Here is a 13,538-nt window from a genome sequence, read left to right as displayed (position 1 = left end):
AGAAATATGGAGCTATCACTAGGGTAATGTTCACAGGAAGACACGGCAAAAGGAATATCCGTATTCAGTTGTTTGGCCAAAAGGGACAGGGAGAGAATGAAATTAAGGAATCTAGGGTGTTTTAGGTAACAACATTGTATTCACTTTGATTGGAAAATATTTATGGAATATTCCATTTCTGTAAAATCAAATTACTGAGTGATATTGGGCCACAGGAAAAGCACAAGAATGAGTAAAAAAAATGTTTGTAAGGGAGTACACCCTTCTCTAGGGTGACATTATTCACTCTTTTGATATTTAGTGCTTGTCCACCTACTGTTAGAATCTGTATCAATAGAAACATAAAATATAATTATTGTCCTCTAAAACATTTCATGTTTTCAATCCTTTAATTTTTTCAGTAATAGCAACTGATTTAAGCCACAAGTCCAAAAACAAAGTCATTGAGAAAAGAACATAATGAATAAAAGCTTCAATGACCTTAGTCAAAATTCAAACCATTTTGACTCAAGATTCAGACATGAGAAAAAGTGCTCTGTTCATTCCTTTTGTGATGAAAAACTATGTAATTTAAATAGGATTATATACTTTTTATATACATTAAAATGATGTCTTAAGAAAAAAACCTTAAAATTTTATTTTATTTTTACTTTCCCACCTCAGTTCTTAAGAAATTAAATTTTACATTTAAATGTTTTCATGAAATATAAAACTCCCAATGTGCACTTATTCCTACATGTACTGTAATTTATCTAACCTATTTTTAAAATTCTAGTAATATACCAAAAAAGTAGAATTTTACCTTTTGGGGAGACTGTAATTGCTTTTTTCCACCGTGTTAGTATACTAAGCAAAGAAAAGTGACATAAATATAAATGCCTCGAACCAAGTTATAGTCCAGGCATACTGTAGCTTTAACTGTACAGTATTTGAATTCTGACTCTAAACATGATAGGAGAGGTTAAGAGAAAAATCCTGAACTGAAGCATTTATGCCTAACAATCTTTTAGAACATTAAGGAGGTCACATCACCAGCATCACAATGAACAATTTGAGCCAATTGCTGTCCATGTGATGACAAGGGCACTCACTAATGGTAGTAGGTTGTGGGGTACAGCAGTACCGCCCAAATGAACTATGTGTGGGTCACAAGGGAATACCCTTTTGGAGACTGATTTGTAAATGAAATGTGTACAAATAGCGCTAAGACCAATGCTGGTGCTTGGTGCCTTAACTTCTATCCACTGCTTATGGTTGTGTGAAATGTATAATATTTGAGGAGGACAATTGACATTAAGTATCAAGAAGGTTGAACATGTAAATAACTTTTAAAGCAATAGATAATTGCCCCTCTCAGAGATGGTTGATTGATAGATGATAGATTGATATATATAAATTGGAAATAACCCTGGTGTCCAACAATAGGAAAGTGATTAAATAATACATCTATCCAATGGCTACTGTTCCGCCACCAAAAATCATATTAGTAAAGAATATTTGGCCACACGGAAAAATACTCATAGTATGTTAAGTAAAAGAAAGTTGAGGTTTTTATAAACATAAATAAAGATGACAGAAAATACAAAATACGTATTTTGGTGGCTATCACTGGATGGTCAAATGATGGGTAGTTTTTCATTGCTTTATTCCTTTCAATATTTTCTCAATTTTCCACAACTGCCATTTGCAATTAGAATATAGTCATCCCTCAGTATCACAGGGGCATTGGTCCCAGGACCTCCTGTGGATACCAAAATCTGAGGATGCTGAAGTCCCTTATAGAAAACGGCATAGTATTTCCATATCACCTATATTTGCATACAAGCTACAGCCAGGTGTGCCTACACATCAATTGATTCTTGTGAATTCAGTGTAGTGCTCTGCACATAGCAAATTCAGGTTTTGCTTTTTGGAACTTTCTGGGATTTTTTTTCCCAAAAAAATATTTTTTATCTCCCGTTGGATGAATAGGCAAGTGTGAAACCCATAGGCAAGTGTGAAACCCATGGATGCAGAGGGCTGACTGTAAATGTTTTTCATAAAAACACAAATAAATGTTACCTTTACACAGTTAAGGGTTCATTGGAACTGTAGGTGATGAGCAAATGATTTTTTCCATTTGAAACCAGCAAGTATAGCCACAACTTGCCAGCACTCAGTGCTGGGAAAATATGTGAACTTTCTTAATCAAGACGCTAAGTTTTCAGGATTCACTGCAGAATAAACAAGCTGAAGAGAGATTATAAAGTGTGCAGTTGGAAAGGGAAAAGCTATGTGATGTTTTAAACAGAAATATGCTTTAATTAATTTCCTAAGTGATCAACAAGACTTCTTCTATAATAATTTTTTTCTTGAAGTTATTTTGGGTATCTCAATTAACTATGTTGCTTTGTTTTCCTCTATTAGGTGAATTCGGTTATTATAGTGTTTTGACAAAAGACATAGACTCTTAAAGCTAAAGAGCTGTTTGTATTGTTTGGTTTTTTAAATTCTAAAATATTCATAGAAAAGATATAGAAGGAAATAGTTTCTAATGGGAGATCCATACTATCTTCTCCCTAAGAGCTTTGTTCTCCTTCCTGAAATGCAAAGTTGTTCAAATGTAATTCCCAAACTTGCTTTCTGGAGACTGAAAATTGAAGTGGGGGATGGTGGTTGTGGTGGTGGTCTAGGAACTTGACACTTAAAACGTTTTCTATAAACAATTCAATAGAGAGCTGCTTTCTGAGTTAAGGGCTCCCTTCCTCCTGACCAACCCCCTCACCCCCCATCATGACCTCAACTCACAGGTTAAACACACACACACACACACACACACACACACACACACACACACACCCCAGTCCCTCTTCTAAATCATCTGGTACAATGTTGCCTATAAATGTTGCAGGACTTGGAAGTACAAAGATGAATAAGATATAGCCCCTGCCTTAAGCATCATCTGATAGGTAACCCCCACTCTTCAAATGTGTTTCATTGCGTCTCTCCGTGAGTAGATTGGAGTCCACAGTCTTTAGCCTGGAACTTTGCGTGACCCCAGCCGGATCTTTCCAACCTGGAATCTCACTGCGGCCCCTGCGGCTTCCGCCAGGAACATTAGGATCTATCCACAGGATTATTTGTCATTTCCCAAATGCCTCCACTGTTCCCTCCCAATATAATGCCTTTCTTTGACCACATACACTATATATGACAAGCCCAACTAAAGCCCACCGCTTTCCCAGGGTCACCCCATATCCCCCAGTAAGAATTAACCTCTCTTGGTTTCTTCTCCTTCCCAATAGCTTTGGATCCCCAGGACAGCCCTTCTCACCATCTGCTTTGCATCTGTCTCTCTCCACAAACCCTGTGTCCCTGCAAGGCATAAAGGGCCTTGTCTTTATGTTCTTCATAATGTCTCCTGGCACAGTGTCCTACACAAAACAGACAAGCGATGTTAGATGAAATCAGTTTTATTCATTATAGACATAAAAGGTAAAATGAAGAATAAAAGTTCAATAGAATGTTATCTAAAAATGTAGAAGAAATGAGTTAGAAAAAAAAATCACCATTTTACAACCATCATGGTATTAATTGATTCAGGCAAGAATCCATGAATGCTAAAATGATTAGGTGATATTCTGATGGGGCATAGGATATTTACATAGTCTCAAAATATTTCCCCACAGATGAGGTATTAATTACAATGAGAAAAATGGTAATGTACCAATGGAAAAACTTGGCAGACTCTACCTTATGCAAATGATTGAAATTATCATCATACAAGGGACAAACTGACATGTGTCCTTCATGATGCGATGAATTTGGAAGGATGCAACATTATTTATCTTGTATTTCTATCAAAAATACATAACCTAAATCCAGCCATGAATAAAATATCCGACAAACTCAAATTGAGGAACTTTCTACAAACCACTGGCCTATACTCTTCAAAAATGTAAATGTCGTGAAACAGCCATGAAAGACAAAGAATGGCTTAGCAATTGTTTCCTTTCAAAGGAACAGATAATTCTGGCTTGATCTAGATGGGGGGTCGGAAGGATTGCTACAATGAAGTTATTGGGATAATTAACAAAATTTGAGTATGGATTGTAAATAAAATCTTCATACACTTCGAAATTCCACTTTTAGGAATTCATTTCAAAATCACTTAAATGTGCGCAAAGATAGACATACAAGAATGTGTGCTGCAGCATTGTGTTTGTCATGAGCATTATGGGGTAATTAGCAAAATTTGAGTGTGGACAATGCTACATTTTCGAATTTAATGTAGCTGTGGTTATATAAGAGAATATTCTTGTTCCTAGGACATTATACCTTACATAATATTTATGGATAAAGGGTCATGATGTTAGCAAATAACTTTAGAATTAATCAAGGCAAAAGATATTTGTGTGTGTGTGTGTGTGTGTGTGTGTGTGTGTGTGTGTGTGTGTGTGGAGAGAGAGAGACAGACAGACAGAGACAGACAGAAACAGAGAGAGCTGACAAGGCAAAATGTTAGAAATTGGTGAATCTGAGTGAAAGTATATGGGAATTCTTTGTTTATTCTCACATTTTTTTGTGTAAGTTTGAAATAAAAAGAAAAAAAGATAAAAGTAATAAAAATTTGGTAACTATCTGATTTATTTCAAAAGATGAGATCCTGCTTTCTAGGATTGGTTTTCACAGGTTTGGATTTATAGACGATGTAGAGTTAAATTGAAGAGAGCCCATCACAAACCCACAAAAGCAATTCCATCTCAGCTAAAATACATCCTTCTCCTCGGCCTTTATGAACCTATCATTTCTCTGTCACGACGGGCCTCTAGCTCTGGATACCACCACCATCGCTGCACTTATCAAATTTATTTTTATTATATTCCATGTTGCATTCATCTTTGTTTCTCCAGCTCAGTCTCTGCTATGTAGAGTATTAAATGAAAATGCATATCTACATGAAGAGTGCACACATGCACACACACACACACACCATGGGCTTCTGGACTTCAGAGCTTTGAACTGAAATCTCAGAAAAGACATTATTGTAGTAGTATCTTTCAAAGGTATTAGGGAAATGCTTAAGTACGGAAAGATGTAAGATTTTGAGCTCTGCATCAAAATTACCCAAGAGGGTGAGCATTGAGTGAAGGTACGAATGAAACCAGATTGTCCATGAGTTAATAATGGTTAAAGCTGGGTGATGGGTACATGAGGACTCATTTTGGCTATTTTTGTCTCTTTTTGAAATGTTCTGTAATTAAAAAAAATTTTGAGGAAAGTACAGTAGAAACAGTAGTAATAATAAGCACAATTTTAACAATCAATGAAATTCAATTTTACTTTAATGTAATTTAGATTAGATTTTGACTTTTAATTTTGAAAAAAAACACACCAGATAAACCAAAAGAAAAAAAAGTGCTGTAAAGCCATGATCCCTGTTTAAGTGGGCCCGTGTTACATCACAACACCAAGCACTGTGGTTGTGTTTGAGAAGACAGAGCTCAGGTGGCATGAAATAAAGACTCACACCAGGGAACAAGTTGGACCTTAGCGATATGTCTTCCAAATTTGGAAAATACTAGATTCTTCTTTGTGCCACCAGGGAATTTTGAGAAATCAGATCCTGTTCACAACTTCAGTGTTGAGGTTTAGAACCCCACACATCATTAGCAAGTGTGGCCTGATGACAAATGGTACAAAAGACAAATTACATAAAAAAGATGACCGAAGAAATGCACAGGCAAATTGCCCATAGTGTGTATGTATGGGGAGAGGGGCAAGATTAAATATTTCTCCATAAAAAAGGATATTGAAAACAACCAACAAATACTAGATGCTTACTATGCATAAAACACTGGGAGGTGTGGCAAAAGCAGTCGGATATCTTCCCACCTGGTTGAAGTTATAACATATGCACACATAAAATACAAAATAACTTTATCATGTGCAAAAGAACAGAGAATATGGAAAAGGGCGATCACTGGGGACTTTGATTCTTATATTGACCTTTAAGAAAACACAAGAGTCTACAAAACAGTAGATAGGAAGAAAAAGGAGGGAATTCCGGGCAAGAACGGGCATGGTTCTTAGGGTGAATCACAAATTGGATAAGTTGGTGAGAGCAGTTTGCTCATGGATTAACCAAACCTGATTTCTACGTGCCGTATAAAGACTTTATGTAATTCAGTCCAGGAGAGTGTCTCACACAATGGAAAGTCTCATTAATCAGTGTGACCACAAAGTTAAAAGACAAGTGACCCCTCTACTGCAGATCCAGCAAAATAGTAAGTGACTATCAGGGAGAAATGTTTGCAACAAAATATTTGCAATCATAAAGTCATAATCACGAAAGAGATCTTTAAAAGATCCCTAAGATGGGGTCAAATATATGGTGATGGAAGGAGAACTGACTCTGGGTGGTGAACACATAATACAATATATAGATGATGTATTACAGAATTGTACACTTGAAACCTATGTAGTTTTGTTGACCACTGTCACCCCAATAAATTTTAATAAAAATCAAAATCCATAAGACAAAGAGAACCCAACAGAAAATTAGGCAATGCTGGTAAATAGGCAATGCACAAAAGAAGATATACAGATGGCTGATAAACATATACAAAGATGCTCAACTTTGCTACTATCAGGGAATTGCAAATCAAAACAGCAGTGGGATACCATGTTTGCTCAACTGATGTACAAAAACAAAAAAGATTCAGTGAGGTTGTGGGGAAACTGGAAGTCTCATAACATTAGTAAAAATGTAACTTTGTGTAGACTTTGTAAAATATGTATTATAGATTTACAGTAAAGCCTCGGACTCCATGGATCATGAAAAGCTATGGGCTGCTCTGAAAGGAGTGGGCATGCCGTCTAGCTGCATAAACTGTACTGTGGACAGGAAGTGTCGGGGCAGAGTAGGAAGAGTCAGAATGGTTTCCTATAGGCAAAGGTGTCAGACAAGGGTGCAATTTTTCTCCCTATTTGTTTAATCTGTATACAGAACATATCATACGAAAAAAACTGGGCTAGACTCAGAGGAAGGAGGCCTGAAAATTGGTGGAAGAAATATCAATAACTTAAGATATGCAGATAACGCCATCGTATTGGCAGAAAGTAGGAATGATTTGAAATGACTTCTGATGAAAGTGCCAAAGCAGGGCTGTATTTGAACATCAAGAAGACAAAAATCATGACTACAGGAGAAATGCACAACTTTAACATATACAGTGGAGACACTGAAATAGTTAACGATTTCGTTTACCCTGGTTCAGTCATCAAATCAAATGGAGACAGCAGGCAAGAAATCAAGAGAAGGCTGAGACTCAAAAGGGCAGCAATAGAAGAATTAGGGAAGTTCAAGAGCCAAGATGTGTTATTAGAGAGCAAGGTTAACATCATCCACACCCTCATATTCCCAATTACTATGTACAGAGGGGAAAGCTGAACAGTGAAGAAGGCTGACAGGAAAAACAATTGATTCATTTGAAATACGGTGTTGGAGGAGAGCTCTCCTGATACCCTGGACCACCAGAAAGATGAACAAGTGGCTTCTAGAGCAAATTAAGCCTGAAACATCGCTGGAGGCCAAAATGACAACACTGAAGCTGTCCTACTTCAGGCCCATCATGGGAAGGCAGGGCTCTCTGGGAAAGACAATGCTGCTGGGAAATCTAGAAGGCAGCAGGCAAAGAGGAGGAGCGAATGTGAGATGGACGGACTCCATAACAGAAGCCATAGGCAGGCGTCTACAGGAGCTGAGCGGAGCTGTTAGGACGGGATACTGTGGACATCCCCCATTCATAGGGTCACCAGGAGTGGAGCCGACTCAAGGACACATAAAACATGCATGTTTAAGGGTTGGCAATTCTCCTCACAAAGTAGCCCACTTTCACAAATGTCGCCTATTAGGGAGATAAGCTGGCATTCATGGAATTTGTTGGTCTGAAAAGAACCAAAGGATTCACCTATTCTAAAAGATTCCTTTCAATTTTAGAAGAAATGGAAAATTCAAAAAGCATTTCCTGAGAGTCTACAAAGTGACATTGACATGAACTATGCTAACAATCACTGAGGCTTCAAATGGGACTAACAGTGTTATTAAAGGTTAAGCATAAAATACTATGAAAACCCAGAAGATACAACATTATCTGTGCCAGCTAGTCAAGGAAGGCTTCCTGGACGGAAGAGATCTCGGAAAAGGGCCCTGAAGAATTTGAACTCAGTTTTTTTTACTATATGACCCTCAGGCGTCTATGACAGAAACATAGAAAGTAAGAGGTAATTAAACATAATCTCCTATTTTTTAGAGGGAAGTCATTCATAGAAAGAGAAGGCTTGTGTTACCCATTTAAAAACATTAGAAATTTATGATGACTGAATTCAGTTTCTCAGTATAATGCAAGACATAATGCTACTGGCAGCAAGCAGTTCCTGAAAATACATCCACAGTATCATCAGTTCGATGCTTGCTGTAGCCTTTTGCTAAGTCCATTTAGGGGACCTGATCCTCTCCATTTTCCTGCCCAATTAGGGTAATTATCACCCTGGAAAATCTCTATTCCTCTCATTACAGATACTTGATTATGTACAGTCACTTCTTTTCTCATAAAGTGTTCTATTTTTACACTTTTCCTGTTTATTGGGTGAACTGACTTAACCTATTTAATTGTATGCCCCTAGTAATAGGTCATCATTGGAGGTATACTGTGCTCATGTTTAAGGAATTTACAAAATCCACTGAGGGAATAATTAACGTCAGTGCCACCTCGACCCTGTGACATTCACTATGCAAACACACGGGCCATCCTAACAGGTAGCAGCACATATGTGGCACTAATATGGGATTTTCAAGCCCAAATCCAGTATGTTTGAGGAGACAAGTCACTTCTGAGGCGTTTATGTTTTTCAAAGAGACAGCCATTTTTACGATAGTTTGGAAAAATCTCTTAAAGAAAAGGGAGAGGTTTATGATAGAAATGGTGATAAAACTTTAACTACATATGTGTAGTTAACTCAGTTTCAGCCAGTCAAGTTAACTTCTACCTATATTTATGGGCTTGATTGCATAATATATGAAGTTCACAGGAAGTACCCGAAAGATAAGTTACACAGACAAGTTATTTAAGTTTGAAAGTAAACTACAGCTCATGCTGAGAAAGTTTATAGCCAATTTTGTAACACAAGTCAATACATCATTCGATTTCTTTTAATTTTTTTCTTATCTCATAGTTAACATTAGGCGATTAATCATTGTTTGAATGTGCAGCACAGTAAGTAAGTTAAAAAAAATGCAGCTTCGGGGATTGATTGAAAAGTCAGTACATCTCAATATGAAAGTGAAGATAAACATTTGATGATGTTCAAACCACCCTAAGCAAATGGATGATTTGCACATATTAGGATGTCCCACTGGACAATGGTGTCCTTCATGAGCTTCATTTGGTAATGAGACTCATTTCTACAGACAGATATTATTTGATCAATAGACCTTGCATTTGCCACAAGAAATGACCTTTCATGGTTAATGTATAACTGATTATTGTTCTTCCTCCGTTGTAGCCTACATTTTACAGTAGAGAAATACACTGTGCACACTAAGCACCCTAAAACACTAAAGCATGTTGAATGCTGATAGCACACCTTCATAGTATTATGTTTGCCATTGTACACTGGTTAGGACACATTTGCACTGTGCTCCCTCACCATTTCAGGTCCTACTGAATGCAATAAAACTTTTGTCACAATATTTAGATACTTAGAAAAATCAAGGATATTCTTACACGTTAAAAAAAAAAGAAAAAGAAAAAATCCTGTAATGGCGACAACAGAGATATTGAATGATATGTATGTAGAAGAGAAACTACTCCACTGTAATGAAGCCAAATTACCCTAAAATCTTTGTTGTGGAAAATTAAAACTAAAGACATGGTCATGTTGTAAAGTGAGGTCACCTGTAAGTTAATTTCCCAGGGTGGGATGCAGTTTATTTCCAAACATAAATAACTTGTCCATTTAATAATTGGCTTTTCCCCATTACTGCAAAAGAGCCATTTACAACACCTATCTTTCTATTCCATTAATTGTCAAGAACAATCTAAAGCAGTTCCATTATTTTCCTTGTGATCATTTAACAGATTAAATGATGAAAAAAATATTCCTCTATCTGAGGCTCTATCTTTGAAATAAATGTAATAAAATGTGCCACCTTTTAAGTTCGAAATGGACTTTTACCTGCTTTTCCTTGACCTTGTGGAGGTTTGCAGTGACAAGTGAATTAACCAGGTGAGGGAGGCCCTTTGAGGGGGTCCAGTCACACTCTATTGTGTGGAAGGCACCAGCAAAGCATCTGGATTAGGCTGGGGAGGGAACAAAGCTAGGTACACTCTCTCCAGTTTAGTGTAAACAAGATTACTGTGCTCCATCCCTGCTGCTTGGAATGAATGCAATGCTGCAAAGCTAATTGACGCCATAATTAGGGAAAAAAACAAAACAAAACACAACCCATGAAATGACTGGGAATGTGCTAATTCAGTAGGGTTTAAACCTCTGAGATATTTCCCCTCCTATACAGGTGTGATGGGCTGTATTCATACCTTTTAAATGATAAGTTTAAATGTTAACATAACATTGAAAACCATCCTCCCAAGCTGAAAGGTAGCAGCCAGCGCCTGGTATAAACGCTTAATGGTTGTCTTGCAGTCTGGCCAGGTGAGAAGAAAATCCCATTTTGAGATTTAATTCAATGTAAAACAACAAATGGCCATCAATTGATAGCTTCCCCTTCTTTGAACAGGTCTTTCTTGGCACACAAGCTTTGCCCCACATCATTTCACAAAATATGCAACTTTCAAACCACCTCCACACAAGGCGATTTCACTCTGCTGTTGAGAAATTCTTCCTCATATCTAACTAAACGACCCAATCTGCAGTTTAGCAAGCTCATTTCCTCATGTCTTCAGTAATATCTAACATTCTCTATTAACATACATTTTCTTACAACCAAAGCTTAATATCACAAAATTATTGTAAAATAGGAGGACTTTTTTTTAAAAAAGTATTTCCTTTCCATACTGTACTCATATACTCGGATTGGATTGTTGGTTTCAAATTTAAAAACAAACTTTAGGATTCAATTATTGTTTAAATTGTGGATTCCCGGTGCTGCTTCTAAACGTAAAGTGTGGGGAAAACAGATTTCTGAGCTGCCGGCAGAATTATGGTTAACAGATCAGCCAGAACAGCTCAGTGAAGGCTTTCCGTTTTGTCCCATGCTTTAGGAAAAATATGACATTTTTAAGATTTAAATCTTATTCTTCAATAAGATAGCTCTTTGGACCTATGTGGACATGAATGAAAATACTTGTAATTATAGCTTTTTGTTGCTTGGCCTAAAGTAATCTGTACTACTATAATTAGATTTGAAGAGGAACTAGAAAAGACCTTCAATAAAATGCTGTCACGAATTCTCTCCAAAACTGCTTGCCTGTAATTAAGGTGCATTTACAGATCTGATATTCCTTAAAAGAAGCATTAACATTACAAAGACCAATTATTCATGGTCAAACAAAGGAGATTCAGATTCTCTGATCAAAGCAGTAATCTCTTTTACAATTGTTATTTTTGAAGTATCTTCAAACAGAACAAACACACATTGACTATGTAAACAGGTATAGCTGTGGGCTAATTTGCTGTTTCCAGGATCCCATCATTTTCCCACAGGGCTCAAACTTAGTAAGATATACCCGGTTTTCCATCCCAAACCCCAAGCTGCTGATGCTAATGAGTAATAACTTTTTATGTGGGGAAAATTCCAAACATCACCTTTCGTATTAAAACTGTTACATTTAAAAAAATATAACCTGTCCATTGATCAAAGTTGCTTGCCTTTGAAAATGTCGACCAACTTTTAAAATGATGATCAAAGGCAGAAAAACAAAGGTATTAGGTAAGTGAAGGAGTACTGAATTGGGTTTGAGGAAATCTGAATTTCAGTTTGTTTGGCTCTTCCCTTGCTGTAAGGCCTAGAGCAAAATTTTAAAAATGTATAGACCTTTCTCTGCAAATGTAAAATAAGGCTAACAGCATATCACTAAACTAGGTGGCTGTGAAGGCCAAATATAGCCTCAGGACCGGAGAAAGCAAATCACAAGGTGTGTTCATTTAAATAAGAATGCTTTTAAACCTCATTGTATCTCTGCATAAACATCTCGGGAGTCCCAAGGAGTGAAGAAGAAAAAGAAAAAGAAGAAAAAGAAAACTCCCCATTTTAACACCTATAACAGCTTGTGCCAAACGTGCTTCATGAAACTAGTTCTGCGGCTCGAGAAAGTTAAATGGGTTTCTTTTCCGAAAGGCTCCTCGGAACCCTTTGAATCTCCAAGAGAAGCACAGTATTATGAGACGTATGTCAAACATTTGACAGAGGACTGCCTTATCCGGAGGCTGTTGGGGCACTTAGTGTTCCTCTGAAAACACTTTGGGAATTGTTGCCTTCTGATGTGTTAATGATTTGGTTGGGTGGGGAGCATTTAGATATTCAAGCAAATCTACTTTTTAGTCTATATTCCATTTGGTGCAATGAACAGTGAATGGCAGCAGTGTCCTAAAATAAATTACAGCATGAGGAGTTCGCAAACATTTGCCACTTTGAGACAACTCGTATATCTAGCACCCCCACTGCTTATATAACCTGAGTTACATTAAATAAGTTTTTAAATGTCTCCAAGTCCCAGTATTCTCATCTGCAAAACAGAGATAATATTTACTGCATAGGTCATGGCCAAAATCAAATAAATGTAGGTAGCACAGTGAGCTTAATAAATGGTAGATTCAACTTTCTCACTTTTTGGAGGTGCGGTGGGGTGTCTAGGTTAAAAGAGGGACCTTCTCTAGGTCACACGGCAACTCCATGACATTGTTAGAAAGGGACCAGAATTTTGGAAACTACTATTGTTTGAATTTATCTCTATCAAAATTCTAAAACAGATTATTAAAGAGAGGATTTGTAAGAAGAAAAGAAATAATGACTACAGATTAATATTATTTCAATACAAACAAATTGGGCTAGACTAAAACATGCATTCCCCTCGCCCTACCCCCCCTCCCCCAACCCATGGTGCTGTTAGAATCATAGCCAGGGGAGCTGCCAGAGGCATGGAAAAAAGATATCTTTAGTTGTTCTTGTGGATAAGATGGTTCTAGGTGAATTAGTCCACAATCCAGCAAGATTTATTTATAGCTTTTTGAAAAAAAACCTGTACATAGAGAGTGATTGATTGAACCTAGAAGGAAATGTTTAACAGCATTTAGTTCTCTCTTGAATAACATTTTAATCAATGACTTGGAGGAAGAATGGAAGTCATAAAAAAAATCCAAGTTGGGAGGAAACAATAATATATTAGATGGCAAAATCAGGAATCCACCAGTTATTGAACTCAACTTTTTTTTTTTTTTTAAGATTTTTATTGAGGAAATTGGGGGGATGGGAACAGTGCTGGGGAATTGGGGGAAGGGGAACACACAAGTTGCTGTCCTTTTGTTCTTCAGTCTAG

Source organism: Hipposideros armiger, unplaced genomic scaffold, assembly GCF_001890085.2.
Source record: "Hipposideros armiger isolate ML-2016 unplaced genomic scaffold, ASM189008v1 scaffold_174, whole genome shotgun sequence".
Taxonomy (NCBI): Eukaryota; Metazoa; Chordata; class Mammalia; order Chiroptera; family Hipposideridae; genus Hipposideros; species Hipposideros armiger.
The sequence above is the reverse complement of the archived record's forward strand: the minus strand, read 5'-3'. Positions refer to the sequence as shown.